The sequence below is a fragment of the Podarcis liolepis genome, assembly GCF_965112155.1.
Source record: "Podarcis liolepis genome assembly, chromosome: 12".
Classification (NCBI taxonomy): domain Eukaryota; kingdom Metazoa; phylum Chordata; class Lepidosauria; order Squamata; family Lacertidae; genus Podarcis; species Podarcis liolepis.
The window spans coordinates 31,041,417-31,053,679 of NC_139563.1; the positions used below are offsets into that span (position 1 = coordinate 31,041,417).

The following is a 12,263-nucleotide window of genomic DNA, read 5'->3' on the forward strand; positions in this document are numbered from 1 at the left end:
CGTAGCTCAGGGAAAACAAATGATGCATTCTTTGTTCCTGGACCAAATAGCCTGAGTGTGTAAGCAAATCTCCTTTATTTCTGATGTGGCAATCTATGCCAGAAGAGGAAAAGTTGGCTTGGTGAGAGAGGAAGCCACATAAAGTGGCTTTTTGTTGCTTCTCACTGGCTCTGTGTTTACAGCATATTGCGGTGAAGTCCAACCAGCCACTTAATACTACTACTACTACTACTTACTACTACTACTTACTACTACTACTATTTAACAATAATAAATGAGAGTCAGTATCACCCACTGGTTAGAGTGTTGGACTCTAGGATACGGGAGGAAAGCGGTTTAAATCCCTACTCAGCTAACAAGCTCACTAGGTAGACTTTGGGCCAGTCACATACTCTCAGGATTGTTGCATGGATAAAATGGGGAAGGGGGAGAACTGTGTATGCCAAGTTGACCTCCTTGGGAAAAACAAGCGTGGAATAAATGTAATAATAAATATACATAAACAAATTTATAGACCGCTTCGGAGTATAAAGTCATTGAAGTGGCGTTACAGGATAGAAACTCAGAAACACAAAAAACAAGAAGACTTTGGCAATTCCAACCGGTCATTGTACCAAATATGTTTTGACTATACTGTATGTGATTTTGGCTTTAAGTGTGATCCCCAGAATGTAACCCCTGTATAAATTGCTGTCTTACTGGTGCAGCAGAATACAGCTCCATGGATTCACACCACCACACAAGCCACTATGTATAGAGCCACAGAGAAGAAGTCTAGAATTTTCCAGCAGAAATGACCTTAAAGTGAGAGAGACAAACAATCTCCTGCTGCTAACATGACACAATGAATGCACCTTCAAAAAGGGGTTATACGCAACCAAATATGGAATTGAGGGTTTATTTCCAGGATCTAAAAATCATCAATCAAGGTCCATCCCATATTGACAGACACAAATTTCAATTAAACTTATTCACAGTAACATGTTACGGAAATACAATTCAGTCTTTTGTTACACAACCGGGATAATGTTCAGACTTACTCTAAAAAAAACTCTGAAACCTCCTCACATTGTTAACATGGAAAGGCAACTGTTGAAGAATAACAATAGGACTAGGCATGCAAACTAGCCTGCACAGCTCTGTGTTTATTATTATTTATAATATATATATAACCTCTTCCTTCAAATAACAGCTCAGATGTAGCCCTATAGAAAGAATCAGGAATAATTCTTCCTCTTATGCTCTAGCAATGACCTACAAGCCATAATGCTATGGCTACAATAGCACATCAGTAGAAAAGGCGCATGCTAATGATCATTACATATGCCATGCTCATCATCATCAAATATACTCCAAAAAAGCTTGTGACCTTACAATTTAAAGCTTTAATATGGAAAATGCACCCTGAGGGACTTTACATCCTACTGTATTTCATCATGATCTGAAGGACGCTCAAGAACTGGCATATTCTTGCATGGTGCAGAAATGCACAGATCTGAATATCTTCATAGCCTATATATGGTCATGTCTGACCTTATTCATCCCCTGCCAGTGTTGCTTTTATTCAGATGGTGAAAACTTAACCCACGTTCCAAATCTGTTGAGTTATGGAACAGCTTTTGTCACTTTTTTTACTTTTTAATTCTTGAAACTAACACTTCAAAACTGTGATTGAGAGATGCTGTAGACCAGATATGAGGAAGCCTGCGGTCCTTCCAGATGGTGTCTGACTGCAATTCCCATCATCCCCTAACCATTGTTCATGATGGCTGATGGAAGTTGGGAGTCAAGCAACAGCTAGAGGGCCATAGCTTCCCCTTTCTTGGTATAGACATTACATTCACTACAGGGAATAAATTCTGTGTGATAAATTTGCCACCTGTCAACCCCCTCAGCTGCAGCATCTAAGAGAACTTTATGTATGTACCAGGTCCTTCATATGCATAATTGCAGTGCACTACAAGACAGCCCCATCTCAAACAGTAGATAATATACCTGCATATGAATGGGAAATTCAGACACAGGGGTGTCAATCTCTGTAGAAAATGTAAAGCAAAAGCAGCTTTAAGAGAGGAGAATTTAACATCCACCATGCCCAAAAGTGATGGAATCAAGAGAACTGTCACATAGGCACTTCTGCCAAGAGCACTAGGTACTAATCCAACTAAGCTATATTAAAAGTAGACCTAATGAAATAAATATATCTAAGTTACTTATTACCAAGTCCATTGATTTCAATAGGTCTACTGTCACTCTCCCTGAACAGTGGTAGAATTGACCTATTTGTGTTCCAGCAACAGCTACCCTTCTATCAAACAAATTTGAGCGGCATAGAATTCTCGTCCCTCACCAGACCACTTTCTCCATCCATTGAGTGACCAAGAATTCCTACCCGGCCAGCCAATCAGAAGTGAACATTTTCAATCCTCTAATACAGTACAGTATAAAAAGAACCCAACTTCCAAGTTAAGTGTTTTCTGCAACTAAGCAACTGCCCACCTGCCAGGCACCAAAAGATACTTAGTAGGTCAAACTAAACCCTTCAAATAACCTTGCATATACCAGAAACTCTGATACATTATACATAAAACAAGTCCTGTCTCAGTAAACACATTTTAAACACAGCCATAAACTCCATGAATCTCTCTAAGCGCCTTTTAAAGCTGTCCGAGTTAGTGATCATCACTTCATATTATGAAAGTAAATTCCAAAGTTTAACTACGCACTAAAGAATTGTTCATTTTATCTGTCCGTATTCGTCCAATATTCAGTTTCATTAAGTGACCCCAAGTTCTAGTAATATCACAAAGGGAGAGGTACTTCTACCTATTTCTCCACAACCTGTATAGTTTTATACACATCTCTATCATGCCTGCCCTTACTGACCTTTGGCTAAACTAAAAAGTACCAAATGTTGTAACCTTTACAGATAGGGGAGTTGCTTATGGCTGCCCTTTCTTGAATAATCTCCAAACCTAAAACATCTATTTTTTAGGTGCAGATGCTAGAACTGTGTACAGTATTCCAAGTGCACCATAAATAATGTGAAACAACATTATATTAGCATTTTATTTTCAATACCTTCCCTAATGATACCCAACACGGAATTTGCCTTTTCACAGCTGCCACACACTGGGGCAATGTTTTCACTGAGCTATCTATCATGACCCAAATGTCTCTTTCCAGGTCACTGACCACCAGTTCAGCCCCCATTAGTGCATATGGGAACTTAGGATTTTTCTCCCAAGGTGCGTCTCTTACACTGAACTGCCTTAGCCTTTTTTATTGCCCATTTACCCAGTTTGGAGAGATCCTTCAGAACTCCTTGCAATCATGTTTTGGTCTTAAGCACCTTGAAAAACTTGATGTCATAAGCAAACATGGTCACCTCACTGCTCATTCCTATTTCCAGGTAGTTAATTATCAAATTAAAAAGTACTGGTTCCAATACAGATATTTGTGTGACCCCACTTCTTACAACATACCATTGTGAGGACTGTCCAATTATTCCTACTCTCTGCAGCTGCTTCTCTACCCAGTTATTGATCCATAAGAGAACCTGTCCACTTTTCCCAGGACTGCTAAGCCAAGTACACAACGACTACTGCATCATCCTGATCCACATGATTTATAAGCAGTCTCAAAGAACGCCAAAAGTTTTGTTAGCCAATGTCCACATAAGCTATCCCAGCTATAAGCTGAACATTTCAGCTGAGGCTGTGCTAAGGTAGAATCCATGTGCAAATGGATTCTTAGCTATGGAAGGCAAAGCCCCCTGCATAATTTTCAAAAATCGTTTGCTGGGTTGCACTCCCTCAGCTGTTCAAGTGAACCATCACTGTTAAACCTATCCACGCTTAATGGGGTATGTGGTGCATAATTTAGCTATGGCTATCTCCACAAATTTAAAAGGAGGGGGAAAGATTGGTAGTGAAGCTGCCTTCCTTCTCATTTGTTAATAATAATAATAATAATACCATCTTTGTTATACAGAAACACATATTTGTCATAGTTAAAATACAGCATTTGGAACGTGCATTCCGCTTGTAAGGTACATTATCTTGGTAATATTTCAGGAATGAATTAGCAAATTAAAAGGATAAAATCCAATTCATTATTGATTCAATCAATGAAGCAAGAAGCAGAGAGAAACATCACTTCCAGAAATAGCTGTTCTGGCTCCTTTTCTTACAGAGCAGATGAGTGTGAATGAAGACTTCACCATTCTAGTATTATTATTATTACCAGCATCATTACACCATCAAGTAGACATGTCCCTGCCCTAGAAATTTTAAACTAAATACTAGGGAGGCAACAGAAGAAAGGGAGGAAGTGTGGGAGCCAGCATGGGAGGAAATAACATCTGAATTCTTACTCAGCATCTCTTTAAAGGTAATTTAGGTTTGTCAATGAGCCCTTGAGATCCCATGATCTCATAACTGTTCAAGGTGAGTTCTTCCATCTCTATACTTCAGCCTACACTAACCTGGTGCCTTCCAGGTATTTCAAACTACAACTCCCATCAGCCCCAGCCAGCATATGCTGGTTAGAACTGATGGGAGCTGTAGTCCAAAACTACACCAAGTTGACAAAGGCTGCCACAGCTAAGCTTATAAGTGTCCAATTTGTAGCCACCAGTTCTTAAACCCACAGCCTAAATTACTCCACTATGATATAGAATGTTAGCACATATGTATTTGGGGCTATGAGCAGACAAGGAGACTTCACACACTGTATTATTGGCTGTATTTATAACCTGTGAACACAACAGAATTAACCTGAAGGAGCTATTTATATTCATTTCTAATCGTTTCATCCAGCATCCAAGACTAGTTCTCTGTCTCCCCCATTCCCAAGAACCCAATTGCCCTCTCAAAGTATGCCTGGATGTCATTGCTCTTGGAGCTTTCCTTCCATAATTATACCAGCAGCTCACAAGCAGCCGTCAGACCCATTACTGACAGCTCATCCCAGTTTACAGTGTCAGCTGACTAACAAAAACTAATGAAGCAAAAGGTGAGGAGGAGAAAGGGGAAGGGGAAGAAGGAGGCAGGATTCTGCTCCTGGCAGGGAGCGCCTCTGGCTTAATCAGCTGCGCATGAATGCAGGAGTGCATTGTTATGAAATGACAGCTGCGAGCAAGAGAAAACATCGACACATCCAGACAATTTTCTATTCTGCACTGAAATTGGTGATAACTATGTAGTGCTTCTTCCTTCCTTGGAAGCCAACGATTTTCACATTTAGAGCACTCAACAGTGTACAAGAAAAACAAACAGATGGGGGTGTTTTTACGATGGATGACTTTATGCTCTACAGAATCGTTTTATCCTTACATACTTCACACTTAGACAGTGCATGTTTTTGTCTATCCCACTTAACCTTAAATAGGGTGCTAGGCATAGCACAAAGGTACTGAGAGTATAAGAAAGTGATTAACTACAAAATGCAAGTCTTCCATGAGCTTGTCGTGCCTAGCTAAAAGAGGAGGTTATTATGTACTCCAAACACAAGCAAGTTCTCTTCCCGCCAGGCCAGAGTGCCACAACAAACAGTTCAGGAATTTAAGGCAATATTTAAGGCAAGCATTTGACTCAACATCTGTCTTTAGTTACAGGTGAGCAACCCATAAAGGTAAAGGTAAAGGTACCCCTGCCCATCAGGGCCAGTCTTGCCAGACTCTAGGGTTGCGTGCTCATCTCGCTCTATAGGCCGTGAGCCGGCACCATCCGAAGACACTTCCGGGTCATGTGGCCAGTGTGACGAAGCTGCAGCTGGCGAGCCAGCACCAGAGCAGCACACGGAAACACCATTTACCTTCCCGCTAGGAAGCGGTCCCTATTTATCTACTTGCACTTAAGAGTGCTTTCGAACTGCTAGGTGGGCAGGAGCTGGGACCGAACGACGGGAGCTCACCCCGCTGCAGGGATTCGAACCGCCGACCATACGATCAGCAAGTCCTAGGCACTGAGGTTTTACCCACAGCGCCACCCCCGTCCCCACGAGCAACCCATAGCTGACTTTAATGAAATCAAAATAACGGGCTCACGTCTACCACTGCTGTCAGTGAGGCCAACAGACCACTGGATAATCAGAAATAAGCTCTGGGTTTACACACTCCCTCCTCCCTCCCTTCCCCTGGCTTCACTTTCAGTTTTGTGCTAACCACTGTTTATCCAAATTGGCAAACTATGTTTTGCCTTTGCCCTCCAAACCAGCACTGGAAACCCATTTCAAAACATTAACTTCCAGTTCTGGTTTGTGATAAGTCTGTGATAAACAGGAAACTGACAATAAAGCTACAAGAGGACTAGTAGGCAAGAAAGAGTGTTGGGGATGGCTGACACTATGTAATTTTAGTCTGTGTCATTTACATGCTTCTCCCGTAATCCTGTCCCATGTCCACATTCAGCTGCAACTTTAAAAAAAAAAAAACAGCAACACAAAATCCTCTCAAAATACATATTTAAACGCATACTTTAATACAGGTTAATAGGCTCTCAAAATACATATTTAAACACCTTTTCTTATACATTTCAGCTGTCAGGAGAGGCATTTCAACATTTGGACAAGTGTGAAATCTGGTGGATGGCACATTACTTCCCATCTGCGCATTACTGTGAAAAGTTCAAATCAGTGATTTCACTGAGGAATTTCCAAAGGGATCAAGTCCCTGAAGAGACCACAGCTCATTTCCAGTTCTCCAAAACATGGTTTGGAGCATATTCTGCAAGCCACTGATACAAGGATCTACCACTACATTGGTTGAAGTTGTTCGGAAGATCCATTTCTTAAACACTTTACTGGTAATGATCATTAAAAAAAAAAGCTCCCAAGTAATAAATTCAATTCAATGCCAGTGGATTAAAAGGGCAGGTTTAGGTTTCATAAAGCAATATTTCAAATGATGATGTTCCCTCATAGGACTCCCCCTGCAGCAGAGAAAGGAATTTCATCCACTTATTGTGGGCTGCAGCTAGGTAATGGATAAATACATTTCTGGTCTGTATCTCTTTTGCATCTCTTAATTCTGACATTAATCTGTGATTTTTTTAAATAACATTTTTTACAAACATGCATGCAAATTAAACTTCAAATATGTGTTTTTAATGTGATTTCTCACCAAGTGCACATTTCTAAATGCATTTTATACTGAAACATGCTTTTCAAAAGCATTTTGTTGGGAGTTATCTGCATCCAGGAGAGCTGAATCAGGCCAGCATGTATCACAATTTACAATGTACACAATCCTCAAACATCAGTCCCTACATCTTACTAGGTCCAATAGTAAGGGATTACGCCTGGGTGTTGGAGAAAGATACTCCCTCAGAAGCTGCCATTTCAGCAACTGATTACCTCTCAAGTCTGATGCTGCAGCTTCAGAAGTAACATGCACACCCTTCTCACCAAACGTTCCTTGATTGCCTGTGGTAACCTGGCAACAGAGATGTTGCCACTTTCCCTAAGAATAAACTGTCTTTAGCCAGAGTTCATCTGCAACATAACCATACCAAATGGCAAAAGCTTTACGAAAGGTCATCTGCATGGAAGTTCAACTCAACCTACAGGCGCAGGGGACAAATGTAACAAAAGCTACAAGGAGCAACAAGGAGGGGATACTTTACAATCACCTTCAGATTATCAGACTAACTTAACCAGTGGCAGCCAAACTTGGCCCTCCATCTGTTTTGGGACTACAGTTCCCACCATCCCTGACCACTGGTCCTGTTAGCTAGGGATGATGAGAGTTGTAGTCCAAAAACAGCTGGAGGGCCAGGTTTGGCCACCACTGAACTAAACCAAAAGTGGGGAACCTGTGGTTCTCTGTCCATTGTTAGGCTCCAACTCCCATCAGTCCCAGCCAGCATGGTTAGAGATGATCACAGTTGTAGTCCAACAACATCTGGCCACATGTTCCCCATCTACTGACAGATGAATTCTTAAAATTTATTCATTTATTTTGATCTAACTTTCATACAATTATTGGTTGAAAGCTAATACACAAGCTACTTAAACCAAAGCAGTACAGTCGTACCTTGGTTGTTGAACAGAATCCGTTCTGGAAGTCTGATCAACTTCAGAAAACGTTCGACAACCAAGGCGCAGCTTCTGATTGGCTGCAGGAAGCTGCAGGAAGTTCCTGCATGCAATCGGAAGCTGCAGAAGCTGTGTCGGACCTTCGGCTTCCAAAGAACATTTGCAAACTCACTTCCAGGTTTACGGCGTTGGGGAGCCAAAACGTTCAGGTTCGGGATCCAAGGTACGACTGTACTGGTTTTTCTTTGGGGAAAGTAAGAAGATGGAAACTTCTGGATTAGAGATATAGTCTGACTTGGGTTTGAGTTTCCTACAACATCATCATCATCACCACCCCATGTTACAAATCCTCAAAGACCAGCACATCCACTGCCATTCCTGCAGATGTAAAGAAGTAGTAGAGCTGTATGTCATCAGCAAATTGCTGACAATGTACAACAAGACTCCGGATGAATAAATAGCATGGGGGGGTGAGATAAGAACCCTGAGAAATCCCACCTTTGAAGGCTTCACAAGGCTGAGTAGCACACCCCAAGCATCACCCTCTGGAAATGATCATCCAGGTAGGACTGGAGCCACCTCAAAGTAGTGCTGCCCACCCCCAACTCAGACAGCCACTTCAGAAGGATACCACAGTTGATGGCATTGAAAGCTGCTGTGATGTCAAGGAGAGTTAACAGAGACATGTTTTCCCTGTCTCTTTCTTGACAGTGTGCTCTAACAAGATCTCCTGCAAAATCTCGCAGGGCCACCCCCAGGCTTCCAGAGCCAGTGTGCCAAGAGTGCCTTGCCCAATAAGCAAGGCAGAGAGCTTTAAAGCTCTTATTGTGTTGGGAAAACCTTGCATGCATTTAATTTGCACAATTTCAACTGGCCATCCTTCAACCATGCCAGGTTGAAATCACACAAGTAAAATACCATATTTTTTTGCTCTATAAGACTCACTTGTCCCTCCTAAAAAGTAAGGGGAAATGTGTGTGCGTCTTATGGAGCGAATGCAGGCTGTGCAGCTATCCCAGAAGCCAGAACAGCAAGAGGGATTGCTGCTTTCACTGCACAGCGATCCCTCTTGCTGTTCTGGCTTCTGAGATTCAGAATATTTTTTTTCTTGTTTTCTTCCTCGAAAAACTAGATGCGTCTTGTGGTCTGGTGCGTCTTATAGAGCAAAAAATACGGTATACGTAAGAGGCAATTGGTACTGTACTACTTGATGCAATTGTACTAATACTAGCTGCCAACAATAAGTGGCCGGTAAGATGATGCTTGGGTTTTTAAAATGTTAGGTTTGCCATGTACAGAAAAACAATATTTTCTGCATAAAATGCTACAGCCACCCCTGCAGTAAAAGGCAGTAGCTATTTGGCAACAGGGACTATTCTGCAATACAGCATCTTGTTCTGTTTATAAATGGCAGCTTTAGATTTTGTAAACTAATCACATAGATACTGGCCAGTTTCCCAGTGTCAACAATAATTTCCATTCCAAAAATGCTAAGCCATTTTGAAACATTAGTTTTCGATGTTATTTTATTTTACATGAATGCATCCAGTTCTTCAGACACCCCTGATTTCCCCATATGGCTAACACCTAATTCTGCTATTTGGCTGCTAAGGCCCAATACCATTTAGCTGCTGTACTATGGAAATATCACTGCAATAATACCATTCATGAGGGATAATGAAGGGGCAACTATTTTGATTTGTCATTTCACTGTAACAATGACATCCAGGGACATGCCTAGAGGAAGAACGAAATTGCATCCATTAAAAACATTTCTTGAGCACCATGAAAGGATAATATATACCCCCAGTGCAAGAAAAGGCAAGCAGCATAGTCAATAAAGCTGCCATTTAGTCCAATTTAACACTTGGTGAAAAAGGGTGGGGGAATCACCACGTGTTCAACAAGGCTATCTATCTCTCCAGACACACCACCATTGATGTTCGTTTCTAATAAGAGTGCAAATGACCAACAGCAACCAAACTGGGAACTCCAAAAATGAACTGGAAGAATAAACAAAAAGCAACAAGGTAGACAAATAAAGATAGTCAATAGTCCAACATGTTCTAGACCCCTGAGTGACATGACCTTCTCTGCCTTTCCTATAGAGTTTGCATCCAGACATCCTCTCCCCATGTCCATGCACATACAGCTGTTTGTTTAGCGCTTCCCTGGGATACAATCCTACACCTTTGTATGTGAACATTGCAATCACCATCCCAACCCATCAGCGACTTCCTTTCTGCCAACATCCTAAGCAGCTGAGAATGACCCATGTGGTTTTGTTACTCTCGCACACCCCACAGTGACACAGCATGATGGAGTTGTTCCTACACCACTGCGCGCATGCAGAGGACCTTAGCAAACTGAAATGTCAGGTATGTGTCTAAAGATGTAACACAGAGGGCAACATACTATGGCCCACCAGAACAACAGTTTCTGCTGTCATGTGCCCTGTGGATAGGTCTTGGCAAGGTCGGTCAGAAGTGGAGGAATAATGGGACAAAGGTGCAAAATTGGATCTTGGGCAGGGTTTCTGCAGTCTGGGAGGTTCTAACCTAGGCACTGGGGAGAAGATAAGTGGGTTGTCAGGAGAGAAGGCAAATGGCCCAGCTGCCAAAGTAGAGCAGCCTGACTTGACTCCAGTGGCACCCCGTCAGTGAAGAATCCCACATTCCCAAGGGAGGCACCTAAGACTAGACTGGACAGTGAGCCAGCCACATTGACTCCAGCTCCATCATCAATGACACTGCAGTGACAGCACAAACAGACACAACCTACACATAGGAATGCCCACTTGCTCCCTCGCTCCCATGGCTCAGGAAGAAAACTGCAAATGACTGTGCCAACCCCACTCTTCAAAAGGAGAGATCAGGGGGAATGTCAAGTGCTGGGTCAAGACCTTAGCTTATGCCTAACCATGCACCCTAGGGCTCTGCTGCGACTTCTGAACTGTGTAACCTGATTTGTGCTTGGGCACTGTACTGAATTCTGGAATAAAGCCTTTAATAAAAATCTAGCTGAGAGTCCACATACCAAGTCTGCAAGTGGTAGTCATGGCATCTGCTTTCAGGAAACTCACAACCGGACCCTGTGTCCCCCCCCCCCCTAAAAAAAATGTTCCCAGTGCCAAACGCACAATTCAGTTGTTCTTTGTTCTGGCTGCCCTCTGTTCCTGCAGCCAAACCCTCTCCTTCACTTATTTACACCCAAAGCCCCCAGCTTGCCTGACATCCTCCCTAGCTTCCTCTCTTTGTTGCTTAGGGAACAGCTGATACAAATGCTAGTTCTGTAATTACCAACAATCCCAAGGGACTTGTTTCTACAAATTTTATTGCAATTCAATTTTGGAATTCAGACTCCTGGCATCTGGCTCCTTGCTTATTGCACCCAGAATCATACATATAGTCCAGAACACCCCTCGGAGCTTGAAGAAATTATGTGAGTTTATGTCTGCAATCTTTTAACGTTTGTTCTCAAGATCTCCCTAATTGTATTCGGTCACTGGCTCCAAACAGATTTTTCAGGTAAATCCAATACGGGGTGAATCGATGCCGATAGCCTACTTCTAGGATTACGGATGACCTCAGAACACCATTTAACCTGACCTGAAGATTCCATTTGCAAGTGGAGAAGGAAATACCCAACTCTGCTATATCTTTGCAATATCTGAACATGCATATCCTGCCAACCTCCCACACAGAAGGGGCAAAGGCTCTGAAATTATGAGAACATAAAAAGAGCCTGCTGGATCAGGCCAATGGCCCACCTAATCCAGCATCCTGCTCAACCAGATTGCCTGTGGGAAACCCGCAAACATGGTCCAAACACAAGAGCCCTCTCAGCCTCCTGCAGTTTCCAGCAAGTGATATTCAGAAGCATCACTGCCTCCAACCATCATGGCTAATAGCCAATGATGGCATTATCCCCCATGAATTTGTTTAGGCCTCTTTTAAAGCCATTTAAGTAGGTGACCATCACTGCCTCCCATGGGAGCGACTGCCATAGCTTATACAATGAATTTCTTTTCTCTGTCCCGAATCTTCCAATAATCACTGTTGTTGGATGCCCATGAGTTCTAGTGCTATGAAAGAGAGAGAGAAAAACTTTTATCTATCCACTTTCTCCATGCCATGCTTAATTCTATAAACTTCTATCATGTCCTCCTTGACTTGCCTTTTCTTTAAACTATAAGATTGTATGCACTGCAAGCTTTCCTCACTCCC

The 12,263-nt window shown here is 42.3% G+C and overlaps 1 protein-coding gene across 14 annotated transcripts in view; it reads right to left on the reverse strand.

Moving 5' to 3' along the window:
• THSD7A (thrombospondin type 1 domain containing 7A) overlaps positions 1–12,263 on the reverse strand; it is a 269,706-nt gene that overhangs the window by 200,165 nt on the left and 57,278 nt on the right. The gene's annotated exons all lie outside the window — the stretch shown is intronic.